Genomic DNA, 19,232 nt, shown 5'->3' with positions numbered 1-19,232 from the left:
GACAGTCATGTAATGTTTGTGTCTCGTTGAATGTATACCACATGTTCTTGAAAAAAAACTCCCCGGATATTAACAAATCTCGACTGTATTTCCATCCTTTTGTGATTTAAAAAAAAAAAAAAAAGGGTGTGCTCATAGTTTTTTTGCCTTGAGTGGTCCCCTGAGCGAAGCACTTCACAAGTATCAAATTTCTACTTCAACCCTTTCTTGAAATACTTGGGAGAAATAATAATGTCGCCCAAAATATTCCAGGACTGAAGATAGAATTGTAAACATCCCTTCTTGAATATTTCGGGGAAAGCAATCTGAAACCCTAGTCTGCGTTTCCCAGGGAAATTCTCGAGAGCCAGAACGGCCGGTCTGGCCACGATTCGAATAGAAAATTTCACCTCCTAATCTCCACCTGCTCACTGCTGCCCCGTGGGCACAGTGCAAGCCAAGAAACACAAACTTAACTTTGATGCGTGGATGGCGCAGTTTTGTCTATATTTTATTGCATTAGCGGGAGGAACACTTACTGAAAAGACAGATGACGGAGGCAGACAAATTACACGTTTTGCACAGGATGGCTTTCTATAAGAAACTTCAACAACATTTTATAATTACTATAATTATTCTTACATTCAGACATGTTTCGTAAAATTATAAAAATACAGTGATGGAACAGTTTGAATGCTTCCTCTATAATTGTCAAGATGTGTGTTCTTCAAATGAAAGGTTTAACTCCGATCTACAGTGCTGTTCAATCCACTCTTGTTTAGCATGTAAAAGCAATTCTTTTAGAGGTGGAGGATTTCTGGGAATACATAGCAGAATACTTCAGGTCTTAGGTATTCGATCTCCAGGTCATTTAATTTTGATTGAATGCTTTTTAAGGTGACACCTTTTCTGGTGCGTGCTTTTAACATAGAAGTTACTGATGGTTCTAAAGGATTTGGGCAAAGTTTTCTCTTTTTGTGGGAATTACGTAATTTGTCGAATCTGTTAGAGAGCATGATTTTAGGTTTTCATAAGACTACAACAACTACTTAAAAAGAAGTTCATTTTTTAGTTCATGTAAACTGTTAAAATACATTCATATTAGAATTAGACTGAATGAAACATTGGTTCTAAAGGTGCTACCGATCTATTTTTTCTAAACAGCCGTATTAGAGAGAATGACGCTGGAATCTTGCAGAGGGTTGTAAGCAGTTAGTTAAAATATAAAAACGCTGAATTGTAAAACTTCTATTTAAACTGTCCAAATATTCTGTCAATGTGTATCAGTTTACTAGTCTCACACATTCTTCGAAGACAGACAGTTGGCACATGCTCTATTTATAATTTTCTAGAAAGCCGTACATGCCACAATTCCATCCCATTGAGGAATAAAGTCCCCCTTAAATGCCTTTCTGTCGGCCCCAAATGGTACTGTATTTAAATGCAACAAAAAGCCAGAAATAATGCAATTCTCTAATGTGTTGACTAATCATTCTGTCTACTAAGAAGCTCTTGACACCCTTGGGCGTGCTAGCGTGCCTGGTTCTTAGTAAGTAAAGTTACAAGGGGACGCGTATAGGCCGATGAACCTTTTGGATCACATGGAGTATCCTGATCATCCAGTGTCATCAATGATCAATGTAATCAATAAATAGCCATTAAGAGAATCATAACACATTAGACAATATATCAACATTTCATGAATAACCACAACTTAATAAACGTTTTAATTTTTTTTATTTCCCTATTAGTTTTCAGCTCTAATGCATCGGTTAATTCAAACTTTATTTAATCTGCTCAGAATTAGTTCATTAGTGACCACCAACAACATGATCTGACCAGAATTTGAGAAAAGATATGCTTGAATGCTTCCACTTAAGCCAACAAAGCTGAATATAGCAGGATCAATAGCAGAGTTCAGCTATCAGTTCGTTAATCATTTGTCACTGTCAGCGTCACCCAAAGGAACCTTACCTAACCCAGATTAGCATTAGCATGTGGGACGTCATGCAAAAACAATTTAGAACATTAATTTGGAAAATATCAAGCTAGAAGATAAACTATAAAAACAGCACAGTTGGTACCTAGAAGAAAAGGCACAAAAGTTAATCAGTGACATTGTCATAGCTACCTATCCACGGAATGGATCAGCAACAAAGTCAACCTTTGTCTTCAGGTCATCAATCGATCAGCAACGCATCAGGCTCTCAAGAGCATGAGCCCAATGGTAGAATCTCAAATTGCTTCGAACGTCCACACCTAACCTCGAACATCTGAAGTTTTTGCCCCTTGTCATGACTTTTTATTAGAGTTCTCAGTCCATCCTCCTAATTCCTAATTGGTCAATTAATCACCAGTTATTAATCTACCCAATACTATTATTTTTGCAAATCTATGAGTTCTAATATTACTCCGTTCTCAGTCCATTGATTGGTTCACTGTACGGTGTCCTCATCATCCGGCTCATCAGGTACCGAAAATGTTGCATATTCTTCTCCAGTCAGTGTCTCTATTGTTCAAGTCCTGGGAAAGTACATCGAGTCTGTCTTACACCAAATTAGTTACATTTTCAGTTCCATCATCTCCTGTTCGTCGGTACATTGCAGAGAACTCAAGGAAAGCAGATTTTTATTAAACAGCGAACAGTTCACGGTCAGTTCAATGCACCAGCAACTTCTACATTGTGCGTTTATTAATTCAGCTCCTGCATGAGGCCTGGCAACTAGGCCACAAATTCGGCTAAGTAAACTTCTGCAATATAATGCAAAACATAGGTTATACATCTCAGTATACCACATAACTACATTATTATTAAAAATGTTCATTATTTCACGCATTTTTTATCATTTTAGTATAATTTTGCATAAGCTGGCTGCCACTCTCCGTGGCCACATTTTTAAAAATGCACATTAATTTTTCTACAATTAATTTCTCTATGAACTTCTTGTCAATCAAAACACATAAACATTCATTAATAATTTATAACTAGCATATCTGCTTCAACAGTCCCTCCTCTGATGACTAAATATGTCATCACACCTTTCTTCACCATCATGTCACAATTCGGTTTCTGCTGTATTTTGTCTCCTTCTCAAATCTCCCTATAAATTCTTTCTCTGTTTTGTTCTTCCCTCCTCTGATTATTTTCAGATTTTCTCAATTTTATCTTTTGACATAATTTACATGTACCCCATATTCCTAATATGCAAGCAATCACAATTAATATTCCCTGTATGATTTTTTATAATACCCCATTTCAAATTTGACTAAGCCAATTTCCTACTGAAGCAAATCCTTTTCCAACTTTTTCCCAAACACCTGGTTCTTTCAAATCTTTTAAATCCTTACTTGAGTTAGTCAGGTTAGTGAGTAAGTCTCTTATCTCCCTATCATTGTCCGGAATTTGTGAACAGCAATGCCTAGCATTAATGATCATACAAACTCCGCTGTCTTTCGCTAAAAGAATGTCTAAAGCAAGCCTATTTTGAAGTGTCATAGCTCTATCCACGGCTAATTCAGTATCTATCAGGAGTATTGCCCCTGTAAAGTTTGTCAGCACGTTATCCACAATAGTAGACAACTTTTGTATCTTGATCGAATTGAGAATGACTCCCACTGAAGGAATCCCTGCACCAAAGATATCTCACACAGCTGCAGAAGAGGGTTCCCTCCTCTGTCGCTTATGATGCAATTCACTCAATTTTGGAAACTTCTTTAAGTCATCTATCTGATCAATCTTTGGGCAAACTATCCCCAAATAACATGTCCCATACCATCCTCTTGTAAGATGGTAATAAGCATTAATTCCACAAATATATTAAATCCATTCAGCATAAAAGTCCATTTACTCTGAAACAAAAGCAGATGCCTACATTCACTCGTTCCCACAAATAAAGTGTCAATGCATGATTTTGGCCTATATATACAAAGCTTCCCTACATGTAATGCATTTAAAGCTAATTTTCCTTGCATTTTAATTGCAGTGTAAGCATAATCATTCTTGTAAGTCCTTTTCTCTAAACTTTTATCTGATTTTTCTTTTAATGCTTTTCTCCTATCATCAGTATGCCCTATGAAGCTCTTCTCTAAAGGTGTAAGTAAGCATGTTAGGTTGTTCCTATGCATGTAGGCTTTCCCAAATATTAGCGTAGGCTCAAAAATCCTCTAACTAGCACTATATCATGCTCTCTAGCTATTTTACTCAGATACCTAATAATAGGAACAAATGAAAACACAATATCATGATTTGAATAAAAATACTGCATGTACTCTTGGTTGTAGAACCTTGTTAGTAGCAGACTACAGCTTATTACATAGGTTAAAGGTAAGCTGTGGTACGTAACTCCTTCCTCTACTGACAAAGGAATTTGCATACACACAAGACAATTCCTCACATCCATTGTTTCAACATACTCACTCAACAAGTGATAGAAGACATTAGAAGAAAGCTCTCCTTGTGCATTAGTATAATCATGCAAGTACTTCTCATCTAATTTAAACTTCTCTAAAACTGTTAGTGTAGTAGTTTCAGGAGCGGAAGTAAAAGTGGCTCTTTTCATATCATGAACAGACATTCCCACTCTCATCACTATGTTGGAAAATGGGTTATTGTTAAGGGCAGGTAAGTACCTACACTTAGCAATAGGCCACTAACCTCCACTTAGGTCCAGTTTGGTCTCAGTAAATTAAACCTAGCTCAACCCTTGGTAGCTTGGCAACAAGCGACAAGGCTTAACTTAGGAGACAAAGCTTAAAGCATTCAAATATCACAAAACAGTAATTTAATAAAACACAGGAAACAGTTTAAAAATCCAAATTCAATTTATAAAAATAGATTATATTTTTATCTTTAAAATTACACCAAAACAAATGACATTGGATAAGGGGAGCCGGAGATATGATTTTCTTAAAGAATTAATGCTTTCTAGCACATAGAAGAAACTAGCGCTCAAAGGGTTAAAAAGGTCACACTGGAAAGGAACAAAGTCCAGAGTTCAGGCCACCCATGAGGTAACACTGTCACACTTACTTTCAGAAGTGTTTGATTCAGGAAAGTGGCCCACAGCACAAGCCAAGTGTTCAGAAGCTCTGGTGTGCCCCTTGGGTTCTAGGACTATAACTCCCACAATGCACCTCTTCAATTTATGGAGTTGCTCCAAACATCTCCAAACTTCTGGATCTTCTTCCAAAGGTCATTTTTGTGTCCTTGAAGTGTCACACCTTGATCCAAGTTTCCAGGAGCTCTGAGTTGCTCCTTGGGAGTTGGGACTACAATTCCCAGAATGCACCTGGTCAGAATCCTCAAGTGGCCACAGGATGCTGGTCAGCAGGGCTCTGCTTGCAGGACTTGATGCAGGGGACTCTGGGCAGCTCCTTTGTACCTATAGCAGACAGAGAGTCCCTTCTTGAAGCACTGAAAGACAGGTAAAGTCCTTTTAGTGGTGAAGCCCAAGTGTGCAGCTGGTGCAGTCCTCCAGAGTGCAGTGTCCAGGTGCAGGTCAGGGGTCCAGCAGGGCAGTCCTTCTTCTCCTGTAGTTCTTCCTTGTTGGAATCTGATAGGGATCTGAGGTGAAGGTGCAGGTCTGTCAGTTTTATCCCTGCTCCTGGGTGAAAAACAGGGGGTACAGGTTCTTCAATCAGGTGCAGGGTCCTTCCCCCTGTGATTACCACTTCCTGGGAAGTGTGGCAAAAATCAATTCCAGGGAGCAACATTCCTCAAAAATCCATCACAGCTGAAAGTGATTTTTGGAGGTTAATCTGGCTGAACCCACCCACTGGTGTGGCTAAAATTGCTAAACACACCCCTCTCCTGCCCTCTCCTAATCTAATCAAGGGGCACCTAATTGTCTGTGTTTGCAGGATGTGAGGGTGTTGCTGGGTTGCTCCAAATGACCTTCTCTGCCTTTGAAGACCAGTTTAGCAGCCCTCCCCATTCCTGCTTCACCATCTGCTGAGGGGAGATCTCCTCCCCCAGGCACATCTCTTTGTGTGGAGCCAGGCCACTTCACACCTCAACCTGGCAGCCTGGCCAGGCTGCCAAGGCTGGCCAATCAGAGCACAGCAGCAAAAACACTGCAGGGCTAAAGTTGGCAACTCTTCAGGTAAAGTTCAAAACTCTTTACCTGAACAAGTTATATTAAATCCAACAACTGGAAGTTGTGAGTTTTATCATAACAATTAATTTGATACCAAACTTCTGGTATCTGTTACTTAAGGGGACTTTTAAAATTAAAATAAAGTCTCCCCATTCTAGCCTATGGAGGCCATTCACTATAATGAGGGAAAGCACATTTGGCTGTTTTACCTCACCAGGGCTTATACAACTATTTTATAAGGTCCCTGCTTATAGTTACATGGCACCCAGCCCTAGGGGCACATAGGGCAGACCTTAGGGGTGACTTATATGTAAAAATAAGGTAGTTTAAGACTTTGACAATTCTAAATTCGAATTTGCATGTAACTTTAATTTAAAAGCAGCCAGCAAGGCAGGCCTGCCATTAAAATGGCAATGGGCACCTCAGCAGTGCACCTATGGGGGCACTACCTATGCTGCCCTACCATGTACTAGGGACTTATAGGTAGGTTGACTTAGCCAATTATAATTAGACTAATTTGCATACTGATTTTACACAGAGCACAGGCCCTGTGACAGGTTAGCAGTACCCAGGGCACCATCAGAGTCAGAAAAACACCAGCAAAAAGTGGAAAATGGGGGCAAAAAGTTAGGGGGCCTCTGCAATCAGCCCTGTTCTTTCACACACTATAAACAAGATTCTACAGATAACTGCCAACCCAATACTCATATATCTACAATGTCTATCGTTTCTGTCTTGATTATTTAGCTCAGCCATAATCTGTAAAAAATAAGAAAGCAGAAGTAACTCTGATATAAAGTGCAGTAAGAATCAAAAGAAAATGTCTTCTCTAACAGTTCAGTTTCATATCCAGGAACCCTTTTTCTTGTCAAAATCAATTAGTTGCTTGTCACATCCGGTTTTTAATGTCAAATCAGGTTATCAATGTCTTTTTCAGCTTTGTTTTCAACAGTCTCTTTTTAGGTTTCTCAGATTAGTTCAACAATTCAGCTTCTTGATCTCCTTCAGGTTACATCAAAATCCTGACTCAGGACTTCTCTATCAAAACACAAGCTCATGTTGCAATTCATTGGTAGTTGTATACACCCATTCAGGACCTGCGCAGCATCGACTTGCTATTCTCTTTCTTTTCAACCTTCGATCACCAATTAGTTCTCCTTCACTCAGTTCTTCTTTTCTCATAATATCCACTTCTTCCTTGATTGTTTCGTTTATGACCATTTCCCATTTTTTCTTCCCTATCTGTGATCCAGGCCAATTATCTCCTTTTCTTGAGCCTTGTATCAATATTCTCCTCAGGATTAGACTCTTCTCCTTCTCTTTCTCTATTGTGTTTTCTCTTGATGGACCTGCAATGGGCTCAGGAGATGTCAGATCACTTTGACTTTGATCCGTCCCAACTCTTTCCCCCTCTTTGTCTGGCACTTGCTCTGTCTGCTTTTCAGCACTGTCTGCTTCTGGGACAACCTCTGCTGAGCTAGGCTCTCCTGCTGTATCCATTGGGATTGATTCCTTTGCACCCTCCTGTAATTCTTCACTCTCATCTCTTACAGGGGTAATAGAACCATCTTCCACAAGCTCCCGTTTAACTTCAGGCTCTATTTGCTCTTTTTCTGGTTCAGGTGTGGCAACCTGTTTCGCTGTTGTTGGTGCTTTCAACAACGCTTCTTCATGCTCTGGTGGACATACCACTCTCTTTGTATGGGTCGGGTGTATCCAGTTCGGAAGTCCTACACACTTCACAGCTGTTGTAGTTGTTAGGGCCATCTGATAAGGACCCCTCCAATGAGGTTCCAAACAGGTCTTGCGAACATGCTTTCTGAAAACGACCCAGTCACCGGCTCTCAGTTTGTGCCCTGGATCATGGATGGGTGGCAGGGTGGTGCCCTGCACCTGCTGAGAGAAAGAGAAAACCACATCAGCCAGACCCTTGCAGTAGCCAGACAGCACATCAACTGTCTTCCTGTCAGGTGTGTTCCTCATCGACATAAACACCAAAGGCAATGCATCTGGCAATTTCAAATTGGTAGCTGCACACATCTGTGCAATTCTTAATTTCAAGGTACAATTCATCTGTTCCACCAGTCCTGATGCTTCAGGGTGATAGCTACAATGCAACTTTTGCCCCATGTTTAATGTTGCACATAAGAGTTTAATCACCTTGTTATTGAAGTGAGTTCCCCCTATCTAATTCTAAAGAGATCGGAAACCCGAAACGTGGTATCAACTCCCTAAGCAACAACTTTGTCACTGTGAGACTGTCATTACTCCTTGTAGGGTATGCTTCAATCCAATGACTAAAAACACACACTATCACCAACAGGTACTTCAAACCTCCACACTAAGGCATTCCAATGAAATCCAATTGCATTCTGCTCAATGGACCTCCTGCTCTTCCAATGTGGCTCAAATTCACCCCTGTCCCTTTTCCCAGATTTAGCTGCTGACAAATTATACAGCGATGACATACTGCCTCTGCTGTCTACCTAAACTTAGGGTGAAAACCAGTCCATCTTGAACAACAAAATCATGGCATCCCTCCCAATGTGTGCCTGGCCATGGTAATAACAGGCCATTTGCGACAATAAACTACTGGGCAAGACCATCTGACCCTCCTCTGAAAACCCAAATCTCATCAGAACATTGGGCACATTTCAATTTGGCCCAGATACGTTTCTCTTCTTTGTCAACATTACTTTGCAATGTTTTCAACTCTTCTAGAGTATCGATCACTTCTAATGCAAAACTCATACATGCATTATCTTCTTCTGACATCAATTCCCACTTGTCTTTAAACGATATACACTTCAGTGCCCAATACCTTGCGACTTGATCCGCATATCCATTTCCTAGTGAGGTGTAATCTTGTGTCTTTTGATGTGCACTGCATTTTATAACGGCAAATTCTTCAGGTAACTGTATTGCATACAACAACTCCTTTATCTTGTTGTCATTTCTTACTGGTGTACCAGTAGAGGTCAGGAAACCTCTTTGCAACCACAATTGCCCAAAATCATGAACAGCTCCAAATCCATATTGGCTGTCAGTATAGATTGTGACTCTTAGGCCCTCATTACGACCCTGGCGGGTGGCGGAGGCCGCCAGCCAGGATGCCGCCCTCCATAATACCGCTCCGCGGTCAGAAGACCGCGGAGGGTATTATGAGTTTTTCCCTGGGCTGGCGGGCGGTCTCCAAAAGACCGCCTGCCAGCCCAGGGAAAAACTCCCTTCCCACGAGGATGCCGGCTCGTAATCGAGCCGGCGGAGTGGGAAGGTGCGACGGGTGCTACTGCACCCGTCGCGTACTTCACTGTCTGCAAGGCAGACAGTGAAATACATTTTGGGGCCCTCTTACGGGGGCCCCGCGACTCCCCCTCCCGCCATCCGGTTCCCGGCGGGAGAACCGCCAGGAACTGGATGGCGGGAGGGGGAGTCGGAATCCCCAAGCCGGCGCAGCAAGCTGCGCCGGCTTGGAGGATTCCTTGGGGGCATCGGGAAACCGGCGGGAGACCGCCGGTTTCCCTTCTCTGACCGCGGCTAAGCCGCCGCGGTCAGAATGTCCCGCGGGGCACCGCCGGCCTGTCGGCGGTGCTCCCGCGTGCCGCGGCCCTGGCGGTTACAAACCACCAGGGTCGTAATGAGGGCCTTAGTCTCATAGAAACATGGCACGCTCTAGTAAGAGCTACCAATTCTGCTACTTGTGCAGAATATACACCTCGAAACCAAGAAGCTTCTAATGTGACTGTGATCGTACATACATCATATCTTGCTCTCAATGTCCCTGTACCATCTCTGAGACATGAGCCATCAACAAAGACAATTTGGTCATTTTCTTCCAATTGGGTATCTCTGATATCAGGTCTTGGGTTTGTGCGCAATTCAGTTACCTCAAGACAATCATGCTCAATATCTTCTTCTTTCTCAATTCCAGCAGTATCACTTGGAAGTAATGTTTCTGGATTCAGCACTGTACATCTTTTCAATGTTACATTTGGAGCACCTAGAATGCTCGTCTCATACCTTGTAAGTCTTGCACCAGTCAAATACTGTGTTTTCGTCCTTGTCAGTAAAATCTCAACAGAGTGTGCTACCAGTACCGTCAAAGGGTATCCCATCACTACTCCCTCACATTGTGAAAGGCTTTGACCAACCACGGCAACTGCCCGCAGACAACCTGGTAAAGCAGCTGCTACTGGGTCCAAGGTAGCTAAAACATAGGCTACTGGGCGATAAGCACCTCCATGGACCTGTGTCAAAACAGACAAAAAACAGGCATCACGTTCATGGCAAAACAATGTGAATGGTTTTGTGTAATTAGGCATTCCCAATGCTGGAGCTCTGCACAAACTCTCCCTCAACTCAGTAAATGCTTTCATCTGATCCTCATCTAAGGTTATGGGGTCAGTAATCTCCTTAAGTGTCAGCTGCTGCAATGATTTTTCAATTTCAGCAAAATTTGGAATCCACAGGAGACAATAACTTACCATTCCCAGAAACATTCTGCCATCTCTCTGCGAAGTCAGAGGACTTCTCTGTAATATCATTGTAATCCTCTCTCTGGACATTCTCATCGACCCTTTCCCAATCTGGTGTCCCAAGTATTTCATTGACTTCTGACAGTACTGCAATTTCGAAAGTGACACCTTATGTCCAAATTTTCCCAAATGATTCAACAGGGCAATCGATTCATACTTACACTTGTCCATTGCCTTGGATGCAATCAACAAATCATCAATGTACTGCACTAGAGTCGATTGGCGCAGTAGTTCCAATGACTCCAAGTTATTTTTCAAGATCTGATTGAACAGGGACGGTGACTTCATGTACCCTTGAGGAAGCCAGCACCAGCTGTAGACTCTGTTTAGGAATTTGAAACTAAAAAGAAACTGACTGTCTTCATTAAGAGGCACAGAAAAGAAAGCTTGTGACAAGTCAATCACTGTGAACCACTCTGCATCGCATGGAATCTGCAACAGTATCACTGCTGGGTTCGGCACTACAGGACAACACTTGACCACCATGTCATTCACTTTTCACAAGTCCTGCACAATGCACACTTTCCCACACGGCTTCTTTAAGCGCATTATCGGTGAATTACATAGACTGCTCAACACTTCTTTTAAAATTAAAACCCCTTGTTTCAGAAAATCGCCAATTATTTGCGCCACTTTCATCAGAACATCTTGTGCCATATTATACTGTGGAAGCTGCAGAAACAATACATTTGGCTTCAAAGTGATCCTAATCAGTTCCACTCCCTACATCAAGCCCACTTCTTTACCTGTCAATCAATGGGTGCTCTTCGTTAATATTTTCATTCTCAGTTTCCGGTGCCTGTTCTTCCTCATCATCACTATTAGTCTGAACCTCTATTCCTGCAGTCGAACAACTGATGGAACATTTGGTCTTGCACAACAAGTCCCTTCCCAGTAGAGATACTGGACTCGAGTCACAAACTACAAACTTATACAGTTCTTGGAAGTTGCCAATCTCAACCAGTACTGGATCTGTGATCGGATTTGTCAACTGTCTGTTTGCTACCCCCACAACCTGAATTGTTCTGCCTGCATGAGGTACGTTCGGCACTTCTGCACTCCTTACTGTAGAGTTTGTAGCTCCCGTGTCCACTAAGAATGAAACCCTATACCCCATCACCTTTCCTTTCACAAAGGATCCTCGTTGATCTACCGCTAAAGAAGCTGCAAGCATACATGGCTCTTCATCCGAACTAATACTCATCCATTCATCGTTTATTTCATTCTCACTATGTAACGGGAATTGGTGCACTGTGTCATTACTTCTGTCTTGTCTCTGTCCTGTGACCTGCTGAGTAAGCACCATCTGTTGCTTTTCCATCGGGGGTTGAGGTATCTGCATTTGCTGTCTAGGTACCATAGGAACCTGCTGCTGCATTGGTTGTAACTGTGTTACTTATGCACGAGGCAATTGAACTTGCTGCATGGGTGGAACATTCTGCACTTGATTCTGAAGATTCGGATTAAGTCCTCTCATTCTAGGGACTTTCACAGTTTGAAATATATTGACATCACCACCTTGCTGAACAACACCATCCTGCATCATCAACGGACAGTCCTGCTTCCAGTGTCCCACGTTTCCGCACATATGACACGGTAACATCTTTTTCATCCCTTGCACATCATTCTTAATCCGTGTCCACTAAGAATGAAACCCTATGACCCATCACCTTTCCTTTCACAAAGGGTCCTTGTTGATCTACCGCTGAAGAAGCTGCAAGCATACATGGCTCTTCATCCAAACTAATACTCTTCCATTCATCATTTATTTCATTCTCACTATGTAACGGGAATTGGTGCACTGTGTCATTACTTCTGTCTTGTCTTTGACTTGTGACCTGCTGAGTAAGCATCATCTGTTGCTTTTCCATTGGGGCTCGAGGTATCTGCATGTCTAGGTACCATATGAACCTGCTGCTGCATCGGTTGTAACTGTGTTAGTTGTGTACAAGGCAATTGAACCTGCTGCATGGGTTGAAAATTCTGTACTTGATTCTGAAGATTTGGATTACGTCCTCTCATTCTAGGGACTTTCACAGTTTGAAATGTATTCATATCACCACCTTGCTGAACAACACCAGCCTGCACCATCAACGGACACTCCTGCTTCCAATGTCCCACGTTTCTGCACATATGACACAGTAACATCTTTTTCATCCCTTGCACATCATTCTGAACCATTACAGTACTCAAATTTGGACCACAAGTCATATTACCTCCACAAGCCCTACCTCTCATCTGAGGTTGGAACATGACAGTTCCCTGCTGCAGCTGCAGGATCTGTTGTAGTAAAGCTCCTTGCACTCCTGTCTGAGCTGCCTTAATTTGCATCACCATTGCATTCTCATTCAACATTTTCTGCTTCAACTCAGTCTCATCACTACAGTATTTTGCATACTGCAACACAACTCATCAATTGGCTCTGCTTGCCAACAGATCAAATGACTCTTAGTCATCTGCCCTACTTCAGATCTCAATCCCTCAACAAACCTGAACACAAAATGCAACATGTCCGTCAAATCAATTGCTTCCTTACCATTGTACTCCTTGAACACTTTCAGCAGTCTCTCATAATAGGTATGTATCCACTCCTTCACTTCCTGCACTGTCCTGTCAATCCTCTGACAGTCAATGTTTTTAGGTGAGATTCTCATCTTCAGGAATACAATCACCTTATAATAATGTTTCATAACTTCAGGTGATGGTGCACCTGTAATTATATCTCTTTTCGTTTCACTCGTCTGCCAATCCATTGCTCTCTTGCACTCAACTCGCAAATCACCTGGAACCACTATCTCCAACAGAGTATTCAAGTCTTCCAACAAACACTTAGAAAGTTTCACAAATCTATCTGTCTGCTGGTACCATTCAACCGGTTTCTCTCTCAGTTTTGGATAATCATTTGTGAATAACAGAATATCACTCCTGTGCCAAGGAACATGAAAAAACTGTCCTCCTGGAACTTCCCTCATCTGTAACATTTTTACTGGATCATTTTTTTTCTGAACACCTTCAGACCCTTCTTGTGAATCTCGTTTTGGTTTCTCCTTCTTCTTTGGCCATCTGCCTTCCCACTTTTCTAATGCCCCCCAAATCTGAGCCATCTGCAATTACTCTTTGAGATGCGTTTTCATCCCTGCTGACCTCATGTGTTCAAAACCCATTGCCTCAAAATCTAACCTGTAACTCCTTATCAAGTTTTTTGTTCTCTCAATCTCTGTGTCATGTTTGTCTGCTAGATCTGCCAATTTGATGTATCTTGCCCACCTCTCTTGAAATCCTTGGACACAAGTACCTCAGTTCTTTTTCTGTGTAGGATTCTAACCTTTTCACTCCCATTGATCCCTCGACTAGTTTAGTTATTTCTGGAGCTAGCCTTACACAATCAATCTTCTCCTCACTCTTGGGTGCAGTTCGAGGAATATTCAGACTATCTAGCCACTCATTTAACTGTTGTGCTGTCAATCCCTGTAATGAGATGTTACTTGCATTTGGCATTGGCACCTGCGGTACAGCTGCACTTGGAGTCTGCGGTGTCAAAAGCTTCAAGCTCTGACTTACTCTCGGACCGTTTACTGCATCTGGAAGCACAAGAAATGGACTAAAATCCATTAACAGTCTAGATCCATCAAAGGTCTGACCCAGAGACAATATCACCTGCACATGATTTCTGACCCCTCTCGTTACGAGGCTTTGTGACATTTCACAATGTCATCTTGTGATTGCCTTCTTTTGCACAAATAATGGCACAGCTTGACCAACAGTAATCGGCAACGATATTGCATCTGGTGCTGCTCTGACTCTCGCACCTTGAAGAAGGGCTACTCACATATTCTGATTCATCACTGGTGTCACATCTCACTGTGTCCCTGTCATTGTTGTGAACTTCGGCAAACCCTGTGGCTGTGCCTGAGGCATCAACTTTGGAGTCGGCTCGGTCTGAACTAGCATTGGCCGCGGAACCACTTGCTCCGATGGCACCACTAAGTTCGAAGTTCTCTCAAGAATTTGTACTTCTGGATGAATTCTCTGTACCAATGGTGGGTGCATCTGTGCTTGGCACCACTGGCGGTCTTCAGCACGGCGGTACCTCTGCGGTCTTGCGAAAAGACCGCCGAGTTCGTAATGACTCCCTATAGGTGGTACATCCTTCTCCGTTCAAGCAGCCAAACTATGGAATTCATTACCCCCAACCATAAGAGCCACAGACAACTATCTTGTCTTCAGAAAACTACTCAAGAGTTGTCCCTTTCCTTCACAGCCACCATATTCAAACAGCTATGGACTGCATATGCCTATGTTGATAAATATTTTTTTCTAATTATGTGTATATTCTAGTTATATATAGTTCTTTAGAAAGTGTGTATCACTACTATGTCATAACAATAAACTACACTCACACTTTTTAAACGTGTTTAACTAACGTATATTTACTCATGGTTTAAATATGTATATACTACTTTCATCTCCTAAATAACTCTGCCTAAGCTCTTCCCTCCGCTTCCACATCTAACTCACCCAAACCTCACTTTATTACCATGCTCTCCCAAACAACCCTATTATATTCTCCCTCATCTATCTCACCCTGCTACTATGATTTCCCTAACCCTTTCCACAGACTCTTCCCTCCTCCATCCCTCCTTTACTCATCCCATGCCTAAATCCTATTATCATAAACTCCCAATTAAAATTTCTGGTTTCTTCCCTCCTCCGCCCCTCCATTACTCCAGTCAATCTAACTAACAAACTCACATATCAGCAGCTCAAATTAACTCATAATAATACTAAAACTGTACTCATATTTCCCTATACTAATCCACCACTAATTCCTTTTGGGTTCCGGAGTAGCGTGCTACTTGCTGAAAAGCGCTTCGACGCCTCGTCACGGGTAGTAAGCGCTATATAAATACTTTTACAATACAATACAATTACAATTCACACAAAACTAATTCAAAATTATTCTGAGCACTAACCAAAACCAATAACCAAAAACAAATCAGCTGGTTTACTACATGAAGGTACACAATCGCATAAGAGCGGATTTTCACTTATGACCCTTTAGCTCATGCAGCTATTCCCCTTTCTCAGTCTCCCACATTCACAAGCAAAATTCGACCTGTGAATTTCACTCTCAACTGATCAATGGGTCTGTCCCGGTGCACATAGGACTCGCCAAATCTCAGTCGAAAATGTATTTTACTCACTTAACTCACACACCGACTTGTTGACCACCCCCGATCAACCTACTAAACCAGACAGATTACAACATATAACCAAGTGTTTCTTACACTTGTCAATATACTCCGGAGTCTTAGACCACACAGGGTCCGTACATCACCAACAACCATGTGGATAATTTTTGAGCACAAAGAGCCACACACATATGAAGTTCGATGACTTCCCTACTCTCATACTACGAGCACTCACACTCCTACTAAACTTCAACTGGAGTATGCAAACTCCCTACTTTACCTCTCATACATCACAATTCACCTGCAATCTGCATAAGCCTTTGCAAGCGCAACTTACCACTTTCATATTATCACTAGAACGCCAGGAACATACCTAACTTTACTAGCAGGATCCAGGACCTGGGAAAGTCATTTCTGGGCTTAAGGGGACATCATCTTAGTTACAATTGCCATTACAAAAAACAAAAATTCGAACCTCATAAAATGAACAACTAACCTTAACTTAAACTACCACCATAACCATCAGTCAACACATAACTAATTCTCCAAGGAAACTAACCATCAAACTGCTACCAAAAACTGCTAGCGCGCCTGGTCCTTGATAAGTAATCTTACAAGGGGACGCGTATAGGCCAATGAACCTTTTGGATCGTATGGAGTATCCTAGCCATGTAGTGACCAGTGTCATCAATGATCTATGTAATCAATCATTAGCCACTAAGAGAATCATTAAACATTAGACAATATCTTAACATTTCATGAATAACCACTACTCAATAAATGTTTTAACAATTTTTATTCCCCTATTAGTTTACAATTCTAATGCATCGGTTAATTCAAACTTTATTTAATCTACTCAGAATTAGTTCATTAGTGACCACCAATACATAATTTAACCATAATTTGAGAAAACATATGCTCTAATGCTTTAGCATAATCCAATAAAGCTGAATATAACATCATCAATAGCAGAGTTCAGCAATCAGTTTGTCAATCGTTTGTCACTGTAAGCATCACTCAAAGGAACCTTACCTAACCCAGATTAGCACTAGCATGTGGGACTTCATGCGAAAACAATTTAAAACATGAATTTGGAAAACATCTAGCTAGAAGGTAAACTATAAAAACAGCGCAGTTGGTACCTAGAAGAAAAGGCACAAAAGTTAATCAGTCACATTGTCATAGCTACCTATCCACTGAATGGATCAGCAATAAAGTCAATCTACGCCTTCAGGTCATCAATCGATCAGTAATGCATCAGGCTTTCAAGAGCATGAGCCCAATGACAGAATCTCAAATAGCTTTGAACGTCAACACTTATCCTCAAACATCTGAAGTTTTTGCCCCTTGTCATGACTTTTTATTAGAGTTTTGCAGTCCATCCCCCTAATTCCTAGTTGGTCAATTAATCACCAGTTATTACTCTACCCAATAATATTATTTTTGCAAATCTATGAATTCTAATACTACACCATCCTCAGTCCATTGATTGGTTCAATGTACAATGTCCTCATCATCTGGCTCATCAGGTATCGAAAATTTTGCATCTTCTTCTTCAGTCAGTGTCTCTATTGTTCAAGTCCTATGAAAGTGCATTGAGTCTGTCTTACACAAATTAGTTACATTTTCAGTTCCATCATCTCCCGTTCGTCGGTACATTGCAGAAAACTCTAGCAAAGCAGATTTTCATTAAACAGTGAACAGTTCACAGTCAGTTCAATGAACCAGCAACTTCTACATTGTGCGTTTTTTAATTCAGCTCCTGTATGAGGCCTGGCAAGTAGGCCACAACTTTGGCTAAGTTAACTTCTACAATATAATGCAAAACATAGGTTGTACATCTCAATATAGCACATTACTACATTATTATTACATACTTTCATTATTTCACACATTTTTAATCATTTTAGTATAATTTCGCATAACTGGCTGCCACTGTCCATGGGCACATTTTCAAACGTGCACATAAAATTTTCTACAATTAATTTCTCTATGAACGTCTTGTGAATCAAAACACATAAACATTCATTAATCATTTCTAATTAGCATATCTGCTTCAACAGGCAAATACTTACAATTTTGCTTTGAGTTTGCATTACTTTTTTAATGCGAACTTTATGGAAATCCTTTTTGGAGACTGACAAACAAGCCCAAATTAATATTTGTTTGCAAGGAAAAATAAAGCAAACCAGTGCAAGGTGCTGATTTGCGTTAGTGTCAGGGTGAGTTAAGTGAGTGGTACATGGACGTTATCTGCACCCACCCATGCCTTCTGATGCAAAACTCTATCTACTAACATTAGTAGACAGTGTTTTGCACCAAAAATAACACTGCTGGAAATCAGGCATTAAAACGAGAAATGCTTTAATTGTTTCTTCCTGTTCCAACTTCGCATGTGTGCTGCACTGTATAGCACACACGCAAAGTAGGAAACGTTTTAAACTTGTCTAGTAATAGGTCCTGATTCACAAAGGGCCTCTGCAATCACAGCAGGCGCCCCGCAGTTGTAGCAGGGTTTCCATGCTCATGGTGGAAACTCCTCTAGGGAAAACTGCGGTATGGAGATCCCACCATGACTGTGGGGCCTCAGCCGCAACTGCATAGGCCCTTTGTGAATCCAACCCACAGTATTATGAACCGAAAGAGTACCATTCCAGTACAAAACACATACTAGATTCACACACACACACCCTTGCACTATTTTGCAAAGGTGTGTGCTTAGAGCAGATAACACAGGAGAGAAATATATTAAGGACATTGTTCTTTCCAGCTGAACCAGTGCTTAATTTGAATGGTGTATGGTAGGTGGGTTCCATCAGCACTCATTTTGAGAGACAGGAACTTATTTTTCATTGTCAGACTTACAGATGGAACTAAAGAGAGAAAGGTAAAAGTGGGATAAAAGGAAAAGAAATACACTAAAACAGTGACAAAGGGAGAAGGTAGGGACTAAAAAGAGCCTTCAAGAGTCAGATAAAGTGACACCAAGGTGGGCTTCTGAGAAAAACGTTTGTCTCTGGAAATTATTCTTTCACAAAATAAGTGCTGAGTCCATCAGTCACACACCAACGAGTGCACATACCTCTGAACTGAGAAAGAATGTTAAATATCCTTTGACATACTTGAGAATAATCCACATGAGAAAACGGAAGCCCTTGAACCTTTTCATGTTTTTCTAGCGGGGTTTGGCGATCCAGTCAGTTTCTTAAGATGCTCATCGGGGGTAGTAAGCTCTATATAAATACAATTGCAATTCCAAGACTGTTGTGCCCAGGTGATTTTCTGTAAGGTTTTCTAGGAGAAAACAGAAAAGCAGGTGTGAGACTAGGAGAGAGCAAAATTAGAAGAGGCAATGTATCTTGAAAGAATCCGTGGAAACAATTTAACATGAGTTGACAGGTATCAAGTGAATTTTACCCTTCACTCAGACT

The sequence above is a fragment of the Pleurodeles waltl genome, chromosome 8 (assembly GCF_031143425.1).
Source record: "Pleurodeles waltl isolate 20211129_DDA chromosome 8, aPleWal1.hap1.20221129, whole genome shotgun sequence".
In the NCBI taxonomy this organism is placed as follows: Eukaryota; Metazoa; Chordata; class Amphibia; order Caudata; family Salamandridae; genus Pleurodeles; species Pleurodeles waltl.
This window is presented reverse-complemented; position numbering follows the sequence as displayed.